We start from the raw sequence: 20,725 nt of genomic DNA, 5'->3' as shown, positions 1-20,725 counted from the left end.
TGGATTGCAGTGGTGTGATCTTGGTTCACTGCGGCCTCAACCTCCCAGGCTCAAGTGATCCTCCCACCTCAGCCTTCCTGAGTAGCTGGGACTACAGGCACACACCATCGTACACCATGGCTAATTTCTTTATTTTTTGTAGAGATAGGGTTTCGTCATGTTGCCCAAGTTGGTTTCAAACTCCTAGACTCAAATCACTTGAGCCCAGGAGCTAGGCTGCAGTGAGCTATGATCACACTACTGCACTTCAGCCTGAACGACAGAGTTAGACCCTGTCAAAAAAAAAAAAGAAAAAAAAAAAGAAAGGAAAGGAAAGAATAACATTATTCATAGTATTAAAAAATATTTGTGATTATGGTAGGGCTTGGTAAAAACAATGCGCTAACGCATGGTTTTATAGCCCCTTTTGGGTTTGGTTAATGAAATATCAAAATGATCTCACTGTCATACTCATAATACAAAACTTTTGAAAATTGTGCTCTAATGAGGGGAAAGGATAGAAAAGAGTGAGATTGAAAAAATATCACCTTTGCTAGCTTTTTATTCCAAGAGCTCAGTTTCTTTGTGGAAAATGTTATAAAACTTTAAAACAATGGTTTACTTATTAAATCTGTGAGATGTTAAAGAGCATAATCATAGCCCACATTTAAAAGAATGGGTACTTTAAAAAATGGGCATGTTTGCCAGAAGGGTTTATCCTAAATAACAGAGTACACATTCTGATTATCACCATGATTAAACTTTTTCAGAGTATTTCAATTTAGGCTCAGTAAAAACTGTGGTCAGTATTTTTATTCCTTTTCATATTGAGAGTTGGGGCACTACTGGCACAAATCTCAAGACACAAGACAAAAATTCATTTATTTCAGCATTTAACAAATACACATCGAGCTTCTATCACACAAAAGCACCAATCCAGGCTTTGCGGCCTGTCCAAAAGTAAAAATCAGATATGGAGCCTACCTTAGAGAAGCTTGATACCTGGTATCAGGTAAGGCACATGTATATATAAACTACAGTACACAAAAGAAAATAAGTGCATAAGAGATTCTGAGAAAAAAATATTAAGTGGAGGAGGTACCAAAGAAAGTAGATTATTCTATAATGGCAGATTAACTGGACATTAACTGATAGATTGAATTTGTATGTGGGGATAAATTAAAAAGTTATACCAAGTATAGACAAGAGGGACACTGAAGCAGAAACTGGGAAAACCGAAGTGTACAGATGGAAGTGTATAGTACCTCACTTTGGGTAATGAGTAATTTACAGGAAAGGGAGTAGTGGGGCTAAAATTAAAGAACGTCACCAGGTTGTGAAGACCCTGAAAAGGAAACTCTGTTAGCAGTGTTTAAAGCAATAAACTGACATCATCTGAACTTGGCTTTACAAAAACTGATCTAAAAGTAGGAATTAACATGAATTGAAGTAGGACAGTAGGACAGAGGCAGATACAGAGACTTTCAGGAGGCAATCATTTAAGAAAATGGTCATATGGCCTTAAAATAGTGAAAAACTGAACAGAAGGGGCAAAGGCTAGGGTTAACTCTAATGTGAAGGCAGCAGAATTTGGCAATTAGTTGGATATGGCAGGTAAAGGAAAAGGGGTCATGGATGTGTCCCTTTAATGGGCTAGAAATTCTCCCTAGGATTGCATTGTACTCCAGCCTAGGTGACAGAGCAAGACTGTCTCTTTAAAAAAAGAAAAAGAAAAGAAATTCTCTCTAGAACTGAACTATATTTGTAGATTATTCATTATAAAGAATTATTTGTGGCAATATTGAGGGCTACAAAAGAAAGGGGGAAATACAAAAGAAAGGGGGAAATACAAAAGAAAGGGGGAAAACTATTTTGTGTGATCTAATAATGAACTCAAATGAGATTATCATAAAGATGTTATCCCATATTTTGTTCATTCTTTTCTCCATTTTTAAAAAAGCTTTAAAAATGAATTAGAAAAAACACGGCTGGAAGTCATCCAAGTGACAAAGAAAACACAAAACTCAAGTGTCATCTGATCATAACTTTTCTTTTGAACTCCAGGCATTAAGCCACTGAATGTAAGAGTAAGCTTTATCTAAACACAAAGTGCAAACTATAAGAGCTGGAGAAATTGAACAGTATTGTAGACAAACTGCCTCTGTCTCACAATTTTACCTTCAGATGTGCTAGGAAAGAAGGCAAGTTAAATGGTCAAATAGTGAATGAATTCTGCTCAGCTTTTCTATCATAGTTTGTTTATATGTAGATCAGGGACTAGAATCTCACCAGCATCAAAACCCATTTTAATCATTTATTCATTGAGCAAATATTTTTAAAAAAACAAACTGAGTATATATTGTGCAGCCATCATTGTGCTAAGGGACAGGAGACAAAAGATTATTCAGACACATTCCTTACTTCCAAGTGCTCACAGACTGGTTAGAGAGAAACACAAGTAAAGTAACCCATAAAAAGCAACATAATAACTACTTTAATATGAGATTCTATAATTTGGGCACAAAGAAGCGATGACTTTTTTTTCTAGGAAAGTAATCTTTAAGCTGAATGTAAAATAATGAGTAGTTTGCCATATGATGAGGTTGACAAAGAAGAAACTCCACACAGAGGGAACAGTATATACAAATTTACAGAAGAGTAAAGCTATGTGTGTCCAGGGAATTCCCATTATTACAGCATGTGTGGAGTAAAAGAACAACAACAACAAAAAAAAATGTGACTGGAAAGGAAAGAAGGGACTCCTTCACAGACAGCCTTCATTTGTACTACTCTGAGGAGCAAATGAGGAACCACTGAAGAATTTTAAGCAAGGTAGTAACATGATTAGCAGTGAGAGATGGAAAAGGAGAGTGCTGTGTCAGCCATTTGCAAATAAGAATCAAAAAGATTTGATGACTGATCACATAAAGGTGGGGCAGAAAAATGGGTAAGAAAAAGAGTCCAGAAAAAATGCAGATTTCTAAAGGGGTCATTTGGATAAAAGTCACTCCATGTAGAGGGACAGAAAGAGATGAGGCGGCCGGACTAAAATCAACAAATTTATTCTGGGAAATGTGAAATCTAAGGGGACTGTTTGATATTCAGGTTCTGCCATAAATAGAGCTCACAAGAGAGGCATCAGCTCAAGAACGGAGAGTAACTGTTCTAAATGAAACACTGAGGTCACCTAAGAAGAGAATGAAACTTAGGATGTAACATGAAATGAGATGAGGGATGAGAAAATAATTCCGGAAAAATCTAGAAACTTTTCAACTTGTGAGTGTTCTGAGAATGCACAAAACCATGAACTGAGGCACCCAGTGCTGCCGACAGATGGTGCTAGAACTTACTTCAGACTTTTACTTAGAATTTTGGATACCTATTCCATCCCAAGTAGCAGAGCTTCTAAATTAACACCTAAGCGTTAATTTAGATGAGTAACAAAGCAGAGGGAGATGTTAATCAGGGAAGAATAGTACCACCACCAGAGCCAAAGGAAGAGAATATTCTTTTTATTTAAAAGAAGGCAAAAATCACTACAAACATACATTCATTCAGCAAATAGACAGGTCTACAAAGTACCAGAAACCCTAGATGGTAAAAATTCAATAGTGAACGAAACACAGTTTATGTCCTCAAAGAGTTTGCAGGTAAATGCTACAGCAAAATCAAGTAAAAACTAAACATTTTCCTTTTGGTTTAGCTTTTAGAAGATGGCAGATGACCTACAGACATAAGCTCAGTGTCAGACCACAGTCGGCTGAATAATGTAGGAGAAGTGAAGAGGAAACCATAGACATTAAGCTTCTCTTCAAGAGTCATAGGTGGAAACAAGACAGAAATAAGGCAGCAGCAAGAGGATGTTGAGAGACTATGTTCCATATACGCAGAATATCTCACCAAGACACATCAAACTCCAAGAGCTTACTATATACACACTTGAACAGAGGTACGTATAAGAAAGGAGAATCACATTTTAAACTGACTCCATAATACATTTTGCAATAGATGCCAGAATTACTAAAATTAGATTCTAATGTTATTAATGTTGATTATTAATTATTCTCTTACTATCCTCTGGTTTAAATCAAGTTGAAAATTAGAAGGCAATCACGAAGCCACAAAATTTCAATCATCCTCAGAAGAAGGAAATGAATGGGGATACCCTGATACAGTCTGGTAGTAAACATATGCATGGGACCAAATGATGTGTTAAAGGGAGATAGATATATAAACTATTTTAGAACTGGGTTTACCAGCTCCTTCAAGACATGATGGAGAGAGATTTAAAAAAAAAAAACAGCCGGGTGCGGTGGCTCACGCCTGTAATCCCAGCACTTTGGGAGGCCGAGGCGGGTGGATCACGAGGTCGAGAGATCAAGACCATCCTGGTCAACATGGTGAAACCCCGTCTCTACTAAAAATACAAACAATTAGCTGGGCATGGTGGCGCGTGCCTGTAATACCAGCTACTCAGGAGGCTGAGGCAGGAGAATTGCCTGAGCCCAGGAGGCGGAGGTTGCGGTGAGCCGAGATCGCGCCATTGCACTCCAGCCTGGGTAACAAGAGCGAAACTCCGTCTCAAAAAAAAAAAAAAAAAAAAAAAAAACCAACTTTGGGGATAGGAAGAGAGACATGATGCAGTAGAAGCAAGTAAGTACTTATTAGAAAGAATAGCGTGATATGAATAAGTCTAGCTGACATAGTCTGCATCAGTTTTATCACTCCAGCAAATAATCTCAGGACAACATTATTATGACAGCATATGACATGAATCAAAAGCTTATCACAGGGAGAAGAAAGAAGCTTCTATCTGTGTCTAGTAAACAGAGTAACAAGGTGGCAATCAGGAAAAGTCAATGTCTGACCAAATAAAAATAATTCAGTGGTAACTATAATTCTCTCTCATTTTTGCAGTAGCGATTTATAAAATTTATAAGAAAGGCTAGAAATCTTTTGTGACTTTAATAAACATAATCAATTACATGCATTCATAAATATTTGTTAAAAAAATTTTTTTAAAGCCTCATTTTCTTTGGATAATGGAACAAGTGTCACCAGAAATGTACAAACTACTTTGCTACAGAAAAGCAGGAAAATGATTCCACCATCTTTTACCAATATATTTAAACACTACCTTTGAACAATGTTCTTCAAAAATGACTAATTTTTAGTGTGTCATCAATTTTTTAAAAAAAGATTCTCTGGAAATAATTTGCTTGAGCCACAAATAAGAAGGGACAACCAAAATGAGGAACTAATTTTTTTCTTTTGGAAAAGAAGTGCTTGTATGCTACAGATTTGGTAAAACTGCAGAGGTGAATTTATATATTTACCACCCCTACTTCACCTCACCCACTGCCAACTTGCATACAGGCCTAGTTTTATTTAAGCAAAGAGTAAACAGCTCTTCAGTTAGGTAAACAGAACTTGGAAAATTATTAGATCACAAGGTTACCAAGGGGATGCCAACCATCTGTCTAGTAAGTATGAATGACTTCCTCCTCCCTGTGATCCTACGATGCTCAACAGGCAACATAAGGGAAAGGTTATATAGGGTTTTTTAAAAATAATACTGACCAAAATATTTGGTCCGAATTACCAAGAAGGTGGGAAAATTCAGGGACTTTTATTCTTCCACAGCCAACAAAGTAATCAATGATTTGACAAATATTTATCTAAAGCCTTCTTTGTGCATAGAAATCTTTTTTAGTTCAGTGTATAATGGCCCAACCCATATATGCTAACTTAGCATTTAAAAGCAATTCTTGACTCCGCTAACAATTAAGCTCCCTGCAGTGCAAATAAAGAAGTTTTTTGAAACAGATAGTTATGAATCTTTCATTCATAGTAGCTAACTAGAAACACATGAGCCAAACCCATTGTGAGTATCATTTCAGTGGTGTGTAATTTGAGAGGTATGTTAGAATACACTTGGCTCCACTAAGGAAGGAGGAGTCTGCATTTTTCTTGCTTGCAAGTGAAACACAAAAACAATTTTATAACTTGGCAATTCATATGGCAGTCTTAAAGTTACCCAAATTCAAAATTCAAGACAATAGAATTTTCCCCATCTCTAATCAGCCTAAGGTGTTAAATATGACTTCATTTTATGAATAATGGATTATTCACTCCCAAAAGTTTCCAGGAAAAAATACTGAATACTGTATATAAATATGACCTAAACCACATTTGTCTGGCTGGTCTGATCTTAAAATGACCTTAATAGTTTAGAATCTTTCAAAGGGAGTACTGGTATACTGTGATTTTCCCCAGTGCTTATAAATAACCATGTTCCTTTGTGGAAAATTGTAAAATACATGTAATTTGTAAATAGACTCATTTTATAAAACTACAGTATCAGTATATGTAGAAAAACAATACAAAATATGAATACCTTTGCATCTGAATAGGAAAAAAATGTGAATAGAAATTAAGAGAGGGGGGAAAGCCAAAAAGATTATCCTTTGTTTTCTACATTTTTAAGCCCTTACCTAGAACATGATGCTTCTGTTAAGTTTTTATGCTTCTTTTCATTTAAGCATCTAACATCGCACAGTCAGTACGGATAAGAATGTTGTCTATCTTGTCAGTTAGAGTATTCTCATTATTTAGTACTAGCACTTAATAGGCACTTATTTAATATTTCTTTATTGACAGATAAACTTCACTAACTGAAACCAAATTATTTTCTATTAGGTAAAGCCGTATATGTCCAGGCCTGTTAGATCAAGAAACTAGATTGGGTTGCATTAAACCAGCAGGCCTGATAATGATTTAGCAAAATTCCGACCTCATATATGCGTATCACAAGAAAGAACAATGAAAAAGCTGAAATGAATCAAACAACATCTAATACCACTACAACAAATAAAACTCACCTTCACACACAAAGAACAGCTCGATATGTACTTTATTATATTCAATATGCATTTGTGTACACACTTCTCTCCTACAATTTTTCTTTTAAAAGAAATTTTTGCCCAAGTATTGTCCTTTCCAGTGACTGGTATGGTTGATATCAGTAACAGAAATAGCAAGAATAATTAGAAAGGGAGGATGAAGCAGCTGAAATGATCACAGCTAGAAGCTTTTGAATGTAATTTCAGGGGAAAATAATACACTTCTGGCTAAACTAGTTTCTCTAGCCTTAAAAGTTTAGCCATGTTCTCAAGTCAGCCCCTCAAAGGAGCAATCTGGTACTCTTTTGGAAGAGAGAAAAAAAAACAGCTGGCTTAGGTGAGTGACCTAATCTAAAAGCCTTCCCCTGAAGTTCACGTCCACTCTCTCAGGAACTAAGTAACACAGACCGAGATGAGCCTCTATGCATTAGCAAGCATTTGTTACACCTAATGCCCAAAACCCAACTGATGTACACATTTGCCTAATGAAGTCAATGTTAGCTAGAAATGTCTGGCTCGATCTTGCAAGAACAGGAATTCCCATGTTCAGAACTCAGTATTTTATTTTGCAGTTATTTATTGAATACTTATTTAATATACAATTAAATCAAATAATATATTGTTTCTTACAGCATATAATCAAAGTTCCCTAGAGGTAGCTCATGAACAACACAGCATTTGTAAAAATGGCTTATGATTTCTTGAGAAATTTTACTGTTTCCCTGCTACCACCAAAACTATTTTACTGCTACCACCAAACTATTTCTATATCAGATTCTACCACCACTGTTTTCCCAATCATTTTACCACTGTATCCATTATTTTCAATCATATTGAAACTTTCATATTTCCCAATAACAATACCTTGATTACATCAGTGCCTTTGAAAATCATAAACATAACACAAAAGGTAATTGGTAGCCATTGGCTTGGTAGTCTTTTATCCTACACTCCAATGAAAGCGGACAAAATCGTTTTTCCACTATTTCATTAGCTGCCTGGCAGAAAGAAAGGAAGGAAATAATTAGAGATAACAGATATAGGTGGAGGGAGGACACTGGAGGTAAGACGAAGAGACTTTTATATCTATTTTAAGACTCTTTACAATGCCATGGAGTAGCCTATATAAAATTATTTTGTATACTATATAACTCAAGGTATATTTTAATTCAAATTCTAAAATTACCTACAGTGATAAGGGTCACCTACAAAGCAAAATGTCAAAAAAGAAAACCCACAAAGAACCCAGCAGCATATGTTCTAATATATGAACAAAACCAGGGTGGGCCTTCCTAATCAGTATAAAAACTGAATGGTGTCAAGATGCATTCCAGTTAAAGTTAAGCACTGTAAACACATTTATTCTGGACTAGATTTCACTCTCTTCATAATGAGATTCTACTATTTCCAAAATCACTTACTTACTACCCAAATAAGGTAAAGGCGATGAAGGCTTCAATCCCTCCTTTGTTTCAAACTGCCTAGCAGCCTAAACTTAACCTTCACTGTCATAACCACTATGAATGTCTCTTTTATTCAGACTTCTCTCTCTATGACTGAGATCTCACCAGGCAGTGAGTAAGAGTTAGAATAGTAGTAATTGGAAAGCTATCAAAGTTATGAAAAAATCCACTTTTCCATTAAAGCCATCTGAGGATTGAAAAGGGTGTCAGAAAAGAGCTAAAGGAGAAGAAACAGCTGGGAGGAGGAAAAGAACTGGGGAAGGGGGTGATGAAGGAAAGCCCACATTGTTATTCATCTACTTCAAGAGTGGTAGAAGACTCTTTTTTTGACAAGACCATAGAAAGTTAGCAAGTCTCAAGATAAAGCTGAAAAATATGAAATGTAGACAAAGTATACGGATGAAGCAGATACTAGGGCTGAAACTTTTTGTTTCAATGGTTTGGGTAAGAAGCGTAAAAAAAATAACATAAAAAGAAGTATGACGTTTTAGACAATTTATTCTGTAATTCTGTAAAGATAGCAAACATACAAATATACAAAAAATATAGACCTGATTATTCCTAAATTTAAATGAAGTTATAATTCTTCAAATTCTTCTTACACTTACTGTTCAGGCTTGGCCATCATGGATTATTCATCTTAAAATAGAAGTGGTAATACTTTAAGCAAATCTGAGAATTAATGCACACTAAAATCTTTAGAGGGCGATTTTCGACAATGATTAAAAACACTCTGAGACACAGTCTTCAGGCATATGCATTAAACCCACACCTTTGCATGCATGAGTATCATGTGAATAATGCTACAAGTATTGGACCAATGACTAGATTTTTATCACAATAAGGATTCCGTTGCTGTTAAATTATTCAGAATCTAACAAGGCCCCACAAAGGAGCTAAATAAAAGAACTACTGACAAAATTAATGTTCTCTCAACTAAAAGGATCTTGATGTGTAAAAAATAAATAAATAACACTGCAGTTTATAGTACTCAGGACTTTTTTAAAAATAGACAACACAATGAAGGTTCTGGCAATACAGATAAACACTAAAACAATAAATACAACTCAATCTGAAGATAGGGTTTCAAAAATCAATATTCCTTGATTAAAGAATAACATTTATAAATTCCCAAATATGTATAGTTTGTCATAAAACAGTTGAAGTTTTGAAAACACACTGCAAAGAGAAATTGGAGATTACTTACACATGCATATATCTTAAGCTGCTCATGCCTTTATGGTGGGAATAAAGGTAGTACATCTACTTAGAGGTAGTAATGTTTTCATTTCTTCCATATATGAAAGAAACTATCAAATGCAGAGTTTGCATGCCCAGACAGAAAATAAGTCATTCATTTACCAAGTTGCTCACAAAATGAATTTCAAGAAATCCAAGCCCCCAAAACAGAAAGCAAAGCAAGATTTTAAAGTGTAACAGACTATTCACTAGCGAAGCAGTTAAATGTTATCTTCTATCTCTATCATCAAAAGTATATCTATCTTTAAATTCTAAAAAAGTACTTAAAATCATCTTATTGTACATTCATGTCTAAAATTACCATCAACTTTAAATGTCAAAATTATTGTAGAAGATTCGATAAATTGTATTCAACGTCTTTTCAAAAGAGATAAATTTTACACATATTTTTATTTGCAGCTTTGCTTTTCCACCTTAGATACTAGATACATTCTATTGCTGCGTTAAACCAACAAATATCTCAATAATATATATGTATTTCTATAATTAGGAATAACTTAGTAATAGTCTATCGATGCTAACAAAAGATAATTCAACAGCCCTCAATAAAGGACTTGAAACATGTTTTTCAAATACAAATTTCTCCCCCTTCTATCAATCTTTTATTCTATTTTTCTTTTTCTTCTCCCCTTATATTAAAATCACGATTTTTCAATTATAGAACTCTGACCTTTTATTAAGCATATAATTCATCTAACAAGTTGTTTTTTAGTACATTTCTAAATAGTATGTTTCAGGTTCTGTTCAGAAACTGTGTATGGCTTAGAATTTTAGATAGGCCTAATAGTCTATTAAGACACCAATTTTAGACAGGCTTAGGTAGCCAGGACTAGATCCTGGCTTCATAGATGACCACACTGTTTTGTTGCTATGCTACTAAAAGAATGGTTTGAAACAGGACCTCCAATTTCACCCAAAACATGCAAGTTCTCTTTCTTAAATTCCTCACAATTACTTCAGTATCACAGGACTGAAAAAGAACACATGAATTTATTTGCTACATAAAGAGCTATATTTAGAAAGCCATATGACTAGAAAAGAAGATTCATGCAATTCTTAAATAGATTTGGTATCTTTTTTATTCTCTTCTGCTACAATTAGTGAATACTCTATTGTATTGTTACTTAAAAAATGAAAAATAACTGCTCATTCAGTTCTTTCTAATAATACTGTAAGCTCTGAACGTGGGAATGTGCAGAATGTCCCACCACTCCCATCATGCCAACCTATTCTGCACATGTCAAACATACTCATCTTTTTTTTTTTTCTTTTTCTTTTTTTTTTTTTTTTTTTTTGAGACAGTTTCACTGTTTGTTGCCCAGGCTGGAGTGCAGTGGTGCGATCTCGGCTCACTGCAACCTCCACCTCCCAGGTTCAAGCGATTCTCCTGTCTCAGCCTCCCAAGTAGCTTGCCTGGCTAATTTCTATATTTTTAGTAGAAACAGAGTTTCAACATTTTGGCCAGGCTGGTCTCAAACTCCTGACTTCAGATGATCCACCCGCCTTGGCCTCCGAAAGTGCTGGAATCTTTATAACTGGAGAGAGATGAATGTCTTGCTTGGCCTCGAAAATTCATTCTACGAGACTCAAACATCATCTTCCCCAATAAAGACTTTTCTGACTCCCTCAGCCACAATGAGGCTCTCCTTCCTGCTATGTGCTGGGATATATACATACACACACACACGCACACACACTTTTCGTTTAACATCCTCCACTTCTTAGATAAGAAAACCAAGGCAGATAAAGTCTGATTCCAAAGACTACTGTTCGTTTTTTTTTAATATATACTTCCTTTAGCTCCACGCTACTAAAACGGTTGTCTGGCTGCCTCCATTGTCTAAGCCCCTGTCAACAAAAGGCAGAGATCCTATCTTACTCAGCTTCATATTCCTGGTGTCTGGCACAAAGCAGATACTCAACAAACACTCAATAAAAGATGAATGAATAAACAAACGAAATGTAGTAATGCTCAACTTCCCCTGTGAAGAAAACTCATCCCCTTTTAAGTATTTACATTAAAGTATGATAATAAATCCTAATTTCATTCAGCAAGCCTTTTGTGAGTATGTCATACACAGTGTATTGTGCTGCACTACCTTGGGAAATTTAAAGATAACTGATTCAGTTCCCTGCCCTTGAGCAGCGTTAAATCCAGTGGAGGAAAGGCATAAACAACTAGCTAACGCTACCGTTACCTGTTTTATTTTGACTAATCCCCACAAGTTTTTCTCTCTAAAACAACATCATTCTTTACAACCATGTTCCATCACCATACACCTCTGGTCAGTGGGATGTAGACAGTCAATAGAAAACAAAGCTACAAGAATCTTCGTGGAGCTTAAATATACAATCTTTTCAGCTGTTCTTAATTAGCTCAGTAATCATATAAAGAAGAGAATATAATTATATAAAGAAAAGAATATAATTAAGGACACTCTGGTATCATTCTTGCCCTTTTTCTTTTATAAGTGGCAGCACGACCAAGTGGAAAGAGCATGGATTTTGGAGTCTGGTCAGGGTTCTCATCCCAATTCTGTCCCTTTCTCCCCGTGTGTGACACAAGTTGCTTTATTTTTCTGAGCCTATTCCTTTATCTGTAATTCAGAGATAAAGAAACCTGCCAGCCAGGCACAGTGGCTCACACCTGTAATACCAGCACTTTGGGAGGACGAGGCCGGTGGATCACAGGTCATGAGTTAGAGACCAGCCTGACCAACATGGTAAAACCCCGTTTCTACAAAAATACAAAAATGAACTGAGCATGGTGGCATGCGCCTATAATCCCAGCTACTCAGGAGGCTGAGGCAGGAGAATCACCTGAACCCTGGAGGCAAAAGTTGCGGTGAGCCAAGATCATGCCACTGCACTCCAGCTTGGGTGACAGAGTAAGATTCCACCTCAAAAAGAAAAAAAAGAAAGAAACATCTCTGAAACACCTCTTGTAAGAGTTAAAGGAGATACCGTGTGTAACACCTGCCACACAAAAGGTACAGTTATATGAGCCACTCCACCTGCTGCTTGAAGACTACTGGTTCTAACTTTAGTACAACAATATAAATATTTCTTATCCTGTCTTACTCTGTTTTCTGTTGCTTATAACAGAATATCTGAAATGGGTAATTTCTAAAGAAAATGAGTTTATGTCTTACAGTTATGGAGGCTGAGAAGTCCACGGTCGAGGGGCTACATCTGGTGAGAGCCTTCTTGCTGGTGGGGACTCTCCCAGAACCCCAGGACAACACAGAGCACACATGGCAAGGGAGCTGAGTCTGCTCATGTACCCACTCAAGTCTCTCCTTTTCTTACAAAGACACCAGTCCCACTCCCATGATAACCCCTTAATCCATTAATTCAAGAACGGATCGATCATTTCTTAAAGGCCTCACCTCTCAACACTGCCACACGGAGGATGCAGTTTCAACGTGAGTTTTGGAGGGGACAAATATGCAAACTATAGTACACCACAATATCAATAACACAAAACGTATACCAAAAGAAAGCTACATTTGACCTTTGAAAAGACAGGTTTGAACTACATGGGTCCACTTATAAACAGATTTTTTTCTTTTCAATAAATATATTTGGAAAACATTTTGGAGATTTGTGACGATTTAAAAACATATAGGCTAGTGTGGTGGCTCATGCCTGTAATACCAGCACTTTGGGAGGCCAACTTGGAAGGCTTGCTTGAGCCTAGGAGTTCAAGACCATCCTGGACAACACAGATAGATCCTGTCTCTGCAAATAAATTAAATAAATAAATAAATAAATAAATAAATAAATAAATAAATAAATAAGCAAGCCAGGGCTGCTGGTACATGCCTATGGTTCCAGCTGTTCAGAAGGCTGGGTGGGAAGATCACCTGGGCCTGGGAAGCCGAGGCTGCAATGAGGCCAAGATTGTACCACTGCACTCCAGCCTGGATGACAGAATGAGACTGTCTCTGCCTTTCTTTTTTTTAATAAATAAATACAATAAAAACATAGACAAACCATGTAGCCTGGATAACAAAAAAGAAATTAAGAAAAAAGGTATGTCATGAATGCGTAATATATATAGGTAGATACTAGTCTAGTTCATCGTTTTATGGCAGTAACCATTTAATTTTTTATTAGAAAAAACTAAAATGTATCAAAACTTATGTGCCCACGCACATATACGATATACAGTATCATTCGCAGTTCAAGAGAAATGTAAACAAATGTAAAGATGCAGTATTAAGTCCTAACTGCATAAAATTAGCTATAGTACATACTGTACTATTTTAATAATTTCATAGCCACCTCCTTTTGTTACTGTAGTGGGCTCAAGTGTTCTGTGTATCTGCTTAATCCACTGTGTGATGTTAATCATCTCCATGTGAGTGGTTCATCTCTCCGGTAAATTGTGTATCACAGTAAAAAGTGATTTCTTGCTGTTCTCTTGTATTTTTCATCCTGTTTAGGACAATGCCATAAGCCTTGAATGAAAATATTCTGCTAGAGATGCTGGAAATGCTCCCAAGGAACAGAGAAAAGTTATGACATTACGAGATAAAGTTGAATTGCTTGGTATGTTCCATAGATTGAGGTCTACAGCTGCAGTTCCCAGCCCTGTCCCTCCATTCCCCACCTTGTCAGATGGAGGATTCATCTTGTAAACAGACAAAAACTTACAATATCATTAAGTACAGTATAGTACTATAAATCTATTTTATCTTCCTTATGGTTTTCCTAATAAAATTTTCTTTTCTCTAGCTTACTTTATTGTAAGAATACAGTATAATATATGTATAACATACAAAATATGTGTTAATATACTGTGTTATCAGTAAGGCTTCCAATCAACAGAAGGCTTACTAGTTAAGTTTTTGGGAAGTCAAAAGTTATACACAAATTTCCAACTGGGCAGGGGTCAGTGCATCTAACCCCTGCATTATTCAAGGATCAACTGTACTTGAAAAAAGCCACTTGTAGCAGGAAAAAAATAGCATGGGAAAAGATTCAAGACCATATAGTTAAGTCTCAGATTTCTAGCTGGTATATACATCAACTGCCTCTTCTCAACATACACCCTTCAAATCCTTTATTCCAGATCCTTTTTGTGAAAAATCAAAGTATTATTTCCTATGATAAGATCTGAAAGAACCGACAGATGTTACACTATACTAACAATTCCATTTTCACAAAGAAGAATCTCTGAGTTAGAAAAAAAAAAAAGGGAAATGAATCATGTACAATGTCTAGGCACAAATCTCAGCACACAGTACATGCTGTATTATATATTAGTTTCCAAGTCATTTCTCAACTGTTTACAGTAAGTAATTTTACAGAACATGTAATAAAAAATTTAATAAAAACATTTTCCTTTCAATTCTAAACCTAATTTATAATCTGTTAATTTAAAAATCATATTTACTTGTGCAGGTTCAACTAGGAATCCATATGCAAAAAAAAGTTAATCTAGACACAGACCTTATACTATTCATAAAATTAACTCTAAATGGATCACATACCTAGATGTAAAATGCAAAACTATAAAATTTCTGGGAAAAACACAGGATAAAAACTAGATAGCCTTGGCAGTGAGTTTTCAAATACACCACCAAAAGCCTATCCATGAAATTGATAAGTTGGCCTTATTAAAATTAAAGACATCTATTCTGACAAAGACACTGTTAAGAAAATAAAAAGACAAACCAAATGGGAGAAAATATTTGCAAAACACGTATCTGATAAAGTGCCTGATACAAAATGTATAAAGAACTCTTAAAACTCAACAATAAGAAAACAACCCCCATTAAAAAGTGGGCAAAAGATCTGAACAGCCATCACACCACAGAAGATATACAGATGAAACAGGGCATGTGAAAAGATGTTAACATCATACATATGGCATGGAAACAGCAAAGTAACAATGACATATTCGATACCTATTAGAATTGATAAAAATTTTAAAAGCTGACAAAATAGATGCTAGCAAAGACATGGGGCAATAAGAACTCACATTCACTGCTGATGAGAATGTAATAGCACAGCCACTTTGGAAAGCAGTTTGGCAATTTCTTACAAAGCAAACCATAATCTTACCACATGATCCAGCAATTACACTCCTAGATATTTATCCAACGATATGAGAACTTATGTCTACCCAATAAATTCATAGCAGCTTCATTCAAAGTTACCAAAAACTAGAAGCAACCAAGGTATCCTTCAATAGGTGAATAAACAAACCACAATATATTTGATAATGACAGAAATAAATGAGCTATTAAACCATAAGATGACATGGATGGATCTTAAATGAGTATTGCTAAATGAAAGAAGCCAGTCTGGCAAGGCTGTATGATTCCAATTATACAACATCTGGAAAAGTCAAAACTAAAGAGACAGTAAAAGGATTCATAGTATTCTGGGAGAGGGGCTGAAGGAGGTGATGAGTGACGCACAAAGGATTTTTAATGTGTTGAAACTGTTCCATATTATACTATGATCCTATAAGGGCAGACACACCACATTATGCATTTATCAAAACCCAAAGAACTTCACAGGACAGGATAAACTTTAATGTATGCAAAGTAAGCAAATTATCTAGAAGGTCAAGGAATTCCAAGGTAGAATGCAGACTGTAACAAAGAAATCTATCTGTATTATAAATGTGTGCAACAATCTCACTAAAAAGGGTAACAGGAAAGGTGCTTAGCTGACTACCTCTAGAAATGAGTAGAGACTGTGAGACTAAAAGCTAAAACAAGAGTACAAAAACACTGTATTCTTGAGGCTAAAGTTGTTTCCCATGGGATCACAGGTTAACAATTCCAATACTGCTATACATCTATGATAGAAATGAATGATTAAGCAAATGTATGGCAGATGAGGCAAGCCAGGTTTCTTCTCACTGTTGGAGTAAGTTTAAATACAAACAAGCGGAGAAAGCTAGAATGATACCTGTGGTAATGAATTAGCATTACAGACATAAATATAAATTCATAGTTAGTTTAATATGGATTCAAAATGTTACACTGGGGTCCATTGGGGGAAAATGGGGGAGGGACGGTGGGTGGGGAGGTGGGGAGAGATAGCATAGCTGAGGGGAAGGAAGGCAGCAAATCACACTGCCATGTGTGTACCTATGCAACAATCTTGCATGTTCTTCACATGTACCCCAAAACCTAAAATGCAATTTTAAAAAATGTACAGATATGTTCATATACACAATGTATTTCCTGCTTTGTCACATGAGAGAACCTAGAGGCAATGACACCTCAGTAGCAACGAGCACACCTAGCACCCAGATCTTGGTTTCTAATACCATTCCCCAACAAAATGATCCAGATTCCCTGGAGACATGACTGATTCTAGGACCATGATAAGATATATACAGATGAACCTAGAGCAACTCATAGTACCAGAAAGTAAGGAAAAAACTCATAATGATGGTAGTATGTCAAAGAGGCACTGGAGCCAAGCTGAAACAAAATTAAGTAGCATTGGATTATAACCCAAAATATTTAGATAGATAGATTTATATTATATATGTATATGTGTGTGTGTATATGTGTGTATATATATATATATATATATATACACACACATATGTGTGTATATATATATGTATATATATATATATATACACACACACACACACACACACACATACATATATATCTCCATGAGTCCAGAACAAAATAAGTATGAATTGATTGAATAAACAAGTAGAGGAGAAGAGACAAATCTCCCATGCATAAAAAAATCCAAATAATTTATATAGATATTCCACCCTCAAAGGGGGAAGCATAACTCTCTACTCCTTAAGTATGGGCTATACATACACAGTAACTTCCTTCTAAAAGCACAGCATGAAAAGGGGAAAGAAAAGTAGAAAAACCTGATAAACATGACCTCAGCCGGGTGATAAAAATGAGTATCACAGTGACAAATCATGTTGAGAGTATATACCCTCGATATGACAAGATGAAAATGGCAGTTACCTCTGTGATCTTCCTACCAAAAACCCATAATCACAGTCTAATCATGAGAAAATTCGTTAGATAAATTCCGATGAAAGTACATTCTACAAAATACCTGACCAGTACTCCTCAAACATCATCAAAAACAAGAAGTCTAACAAACTGTCACAGCCCAAGAGGAGCCTAGAGAGGCATGACAACTAAATACATTTAGTGGTGTCCTGGATGGTAGGGTCCTGGAACAGAAAAAGGACATTAAAAATTAAGGAAATATTTTTAAAAAGTATAAACTTTGATTAATACTAATGTACTGATACTGGTTCATTAATAGTAGTGAATACTAATACAAGATATTAATAAGGGAGTAAGCTGCTATGGGGGTACATAGACACTGTACTTGCAGCTTTCCTGTAAATCCAAAACTTCTAAGAAATATGGTCTATTGTTTAAAATCTCATTTAAGAATGCATCTAGAAAATGCTGAGAAGGTTGTAGTAAAGCACTGAAGACCCTCACACTTTCTTACATATATTTGACTTACAATGTTTGCAACTATTCCACTGCAGAATTTTTCTTACAAAAATATTTTCAATCACTAACAGCTGCAAACAATTTCATGTAGTATTAATAATTCCCAGGAGGGATTTACTATAGCCAGAGTACTTTAATTAAAATTCCACTTTTCCCTCTGACATACCTCTACAGATGTCCGAAAGATTGTAACCTATCATTAACTTAGGTTGTTTTGTGATGATCCACATAACTACCGAGTATGTTTCATACAACTCAGAAAATCTGAGTCGTATGTCAGTACTACATAAATCAATGCTAAAAGATTCATCCAATAGAACTTCGAGTATTTAAAAAGACAATTTTTAAAAAGCTATCATCGCTTCTCAGCCTTTTGGCTAAGATCAAGTGTGAAGAGCTATCATTTTCTATTCTGGATGCTATGTTTTCTGATACAACCCTTGGTTCAAGTGAGCTGTTGCAAAATTAAAAGAGGTAAGTGAAAGAGGAGAGTAGAGAGAAGAATAAAAAGCAGTAGGGGAAAGGGTGTGAAGTAGAATGTAAGAAAACAACTAGGATTTGGCATGTAATAAATACAAAGTAGAGAGTAGCAAGCCTATGCGATAGCATAGAAAAGAATTAACATCTGAAAAGAATCAGTATCTATAAGATCTTGAAAGCAGGAAAAAGCTAGAAATAAAAACAAAATGAATCTTTATATTTGATCACAAACGAGCAAAGTGTTCAAAATCACACATTAGCTTCCTCACAGGAAACAAAAGAAACATCACCCTATTAAGAGTGGGGCTATTAATAGTGTACGTTAAATTACACTTACTGGAAATTACTATATATATATTCAATGACATTGGGAAGTGAAAAAAATTACAAAGAGAATGTAGCAAGTCTGTGAACAGTGGTTATCTCAGAATAGTAGAATTAAAAGCAAATTTTATTTTCCTTCTTTTTTCCTACTATGAAGTGAATGACTTGTGGTGGAATTTTATAGCCTCAATCTGTGTATTCTGCACTAAAAGCATTCTATTAACACTACTGTATTTGTGATACATTCCACCTTACCCTTTATGTGACAATTCTATACTGTTTTAACTTTCAAATTGTAAGTAGAAGCATGAATTCGTGACCAAAAATTTTCCACAGCAGCAACTTAAGAAGTACAGCAACACGTTTAGAAAACTCCGATCCCAAACAACAAATCTATACTAGGAGAGAGACGATTGCATTGACTTTAATTCCAACAGACTCACTAACACATGATCTACATTACTAGTGCTCACTTTCCAGAACCCAAGCAGCTGTGGAAGAAGAAAGTCCTTTCAATGAAAACAAACTAGAGGCAATGCACAACACAGTTACTTTTATTTTTTCAATATAAAGAAGCCTGCCCAGAATCCTAACTCTATTTCCCAAAACTGACAAAGCCCAAAAAATCACATTCCTGACACACACATCTAAAACCAAGTTTTATCTGAACTCATCGTAACGGATTAGCTCTTCTACCTTCCCCTTACTAAGTCAAGAAACCTTGAAAAGAGAAGCAGTAATACATTTCACTGAAACGTATTTTGTAAAGGAGGATTCTAATTCCTAACGCTTCCCCGCTCTAGATGTCTACGGATTTCAAATCCCGACACCAGGGCGTCCTGCCCCCCGCGAGATTCCAACACTACTACTACGGGCGCTACGGGAGGCGGAGGAGGATTGGAGAGGCACTGCAGGAGAACGGTCGGTGCAATGGTTTTGCAAACAGGTAGTCCTAGGAAGAAAGTAAGAGTGAGAACGCGGGATAGGGCGGCGGTACACGGGCGGGGAAACCCATTCCGAGTGCATGCACTGACCACGGCCGGAGAATGGCCGTCTGTCTTCCCAAAAGTAAAATGGTGAGTAAAGTGGAGCAAGCTAAGAAAGTCAACAGCAGTTAGGGATTGAAAACGATTCCGAAACGATGAGCTAGCTGAATTCGAGGGGGTACACGAGGGTGGGACCCTGCCCTCGAGGGTCGTTTTGAAAAGAAGCCCTCCCCGTTTGAGGCGGGGTGGGGAGGGCAGCTCACACCCCTAAGCCGCGATCGGGACGCCCGGTCTGCGGCCGCCCGGCGGACCGGCTGAGCGCAGGTGTACCTGCCTGCGGAAGCTCAGGCGACCGCGGTCGCCACGGGGCCGCGGCGAAGCCTCCGTGCCCAGCCTCCGGGGGTCCCGGGCGCGGGTCTGCACGGGCCCCTCCGGCCGCAGCGCCCTGGCGCACCTGGCCGCCGCCACCAGTTGCGAGCGGTCCAAGTCGGGACGACCCCGGCACACAAAGGCGGATTTTCGAAACCGAGAGAGAGTCCGAGCCGCCGGACCCCCGGACCCGCGCCTTTCCCAAGGGGCTCTTACCTCGGATCCGCCCTCGGGGCCGCCGCTTTCCCCGGAGACGCCGCGAGCCCAGGCGAGGTGGGAGGCGGCCGGGAGGAAGCCCCGCAACGCGATCCGCGCCCCGCCGGCCGGCCGCGAGCCGCGGGGCCGCCTCCTGCGCCCGGCTGACGAGAAGCGACCTCCGAGGCGAGCGCAGCGCCGGCCTCGCGCCCGGCGAGACCGCCTCGCTCGCCGCTGCCTGTGAAGTCTGGAGCCGCCCGCCCGCTCGCGGCCGGTGCCCGCCG

At 37.2% G+C, this 20,725-nt stretch overlaps 1 protein-coding gene across 2 annotated transcripts in view; it reads right to left on the bottom strand.

Moving 5' to 3' along the window:
• The window catches only part of EPS8 (EGFR pathway substrate 8, signaling adaptor), a 164,240-nt gene extending 143,515 nt beyond the window's left edge, over positions 1 to 20,725 (bottom strand). The window contains exon 1 of one of the 2 annotated variants that reach the window (XM_074403255.1): positions 20,463 to 20,725. The gene's annotated coding sequence lies outside the window, so the exon portion shown is untranslated. The remainder of the gene's footprint in view (positions 1 to 20,462) is intronic. The other variant, XM_039461656.2, reaches the window with a different exon arrangement.

This window comes from Saimiri boliviensis, chromosome 7 (genome assembly GCF_048565385.1).
Source record: "Saimiri boliviensis isolate mSaiBol1 chromosome 7, mSaiBol1.pri, whole genome shotgun sequence".
NCBI lineage: Eukaryota > Metazoa > Chordata > Mammalia > Primates > Cebidae > Saimiri > Saimiri boliviensis.
The sequence above is the reverse complement of the archived record's forward strand: the minus strand, read 5'-3'. Positions and strand labels throughout refer to the sequence as shown.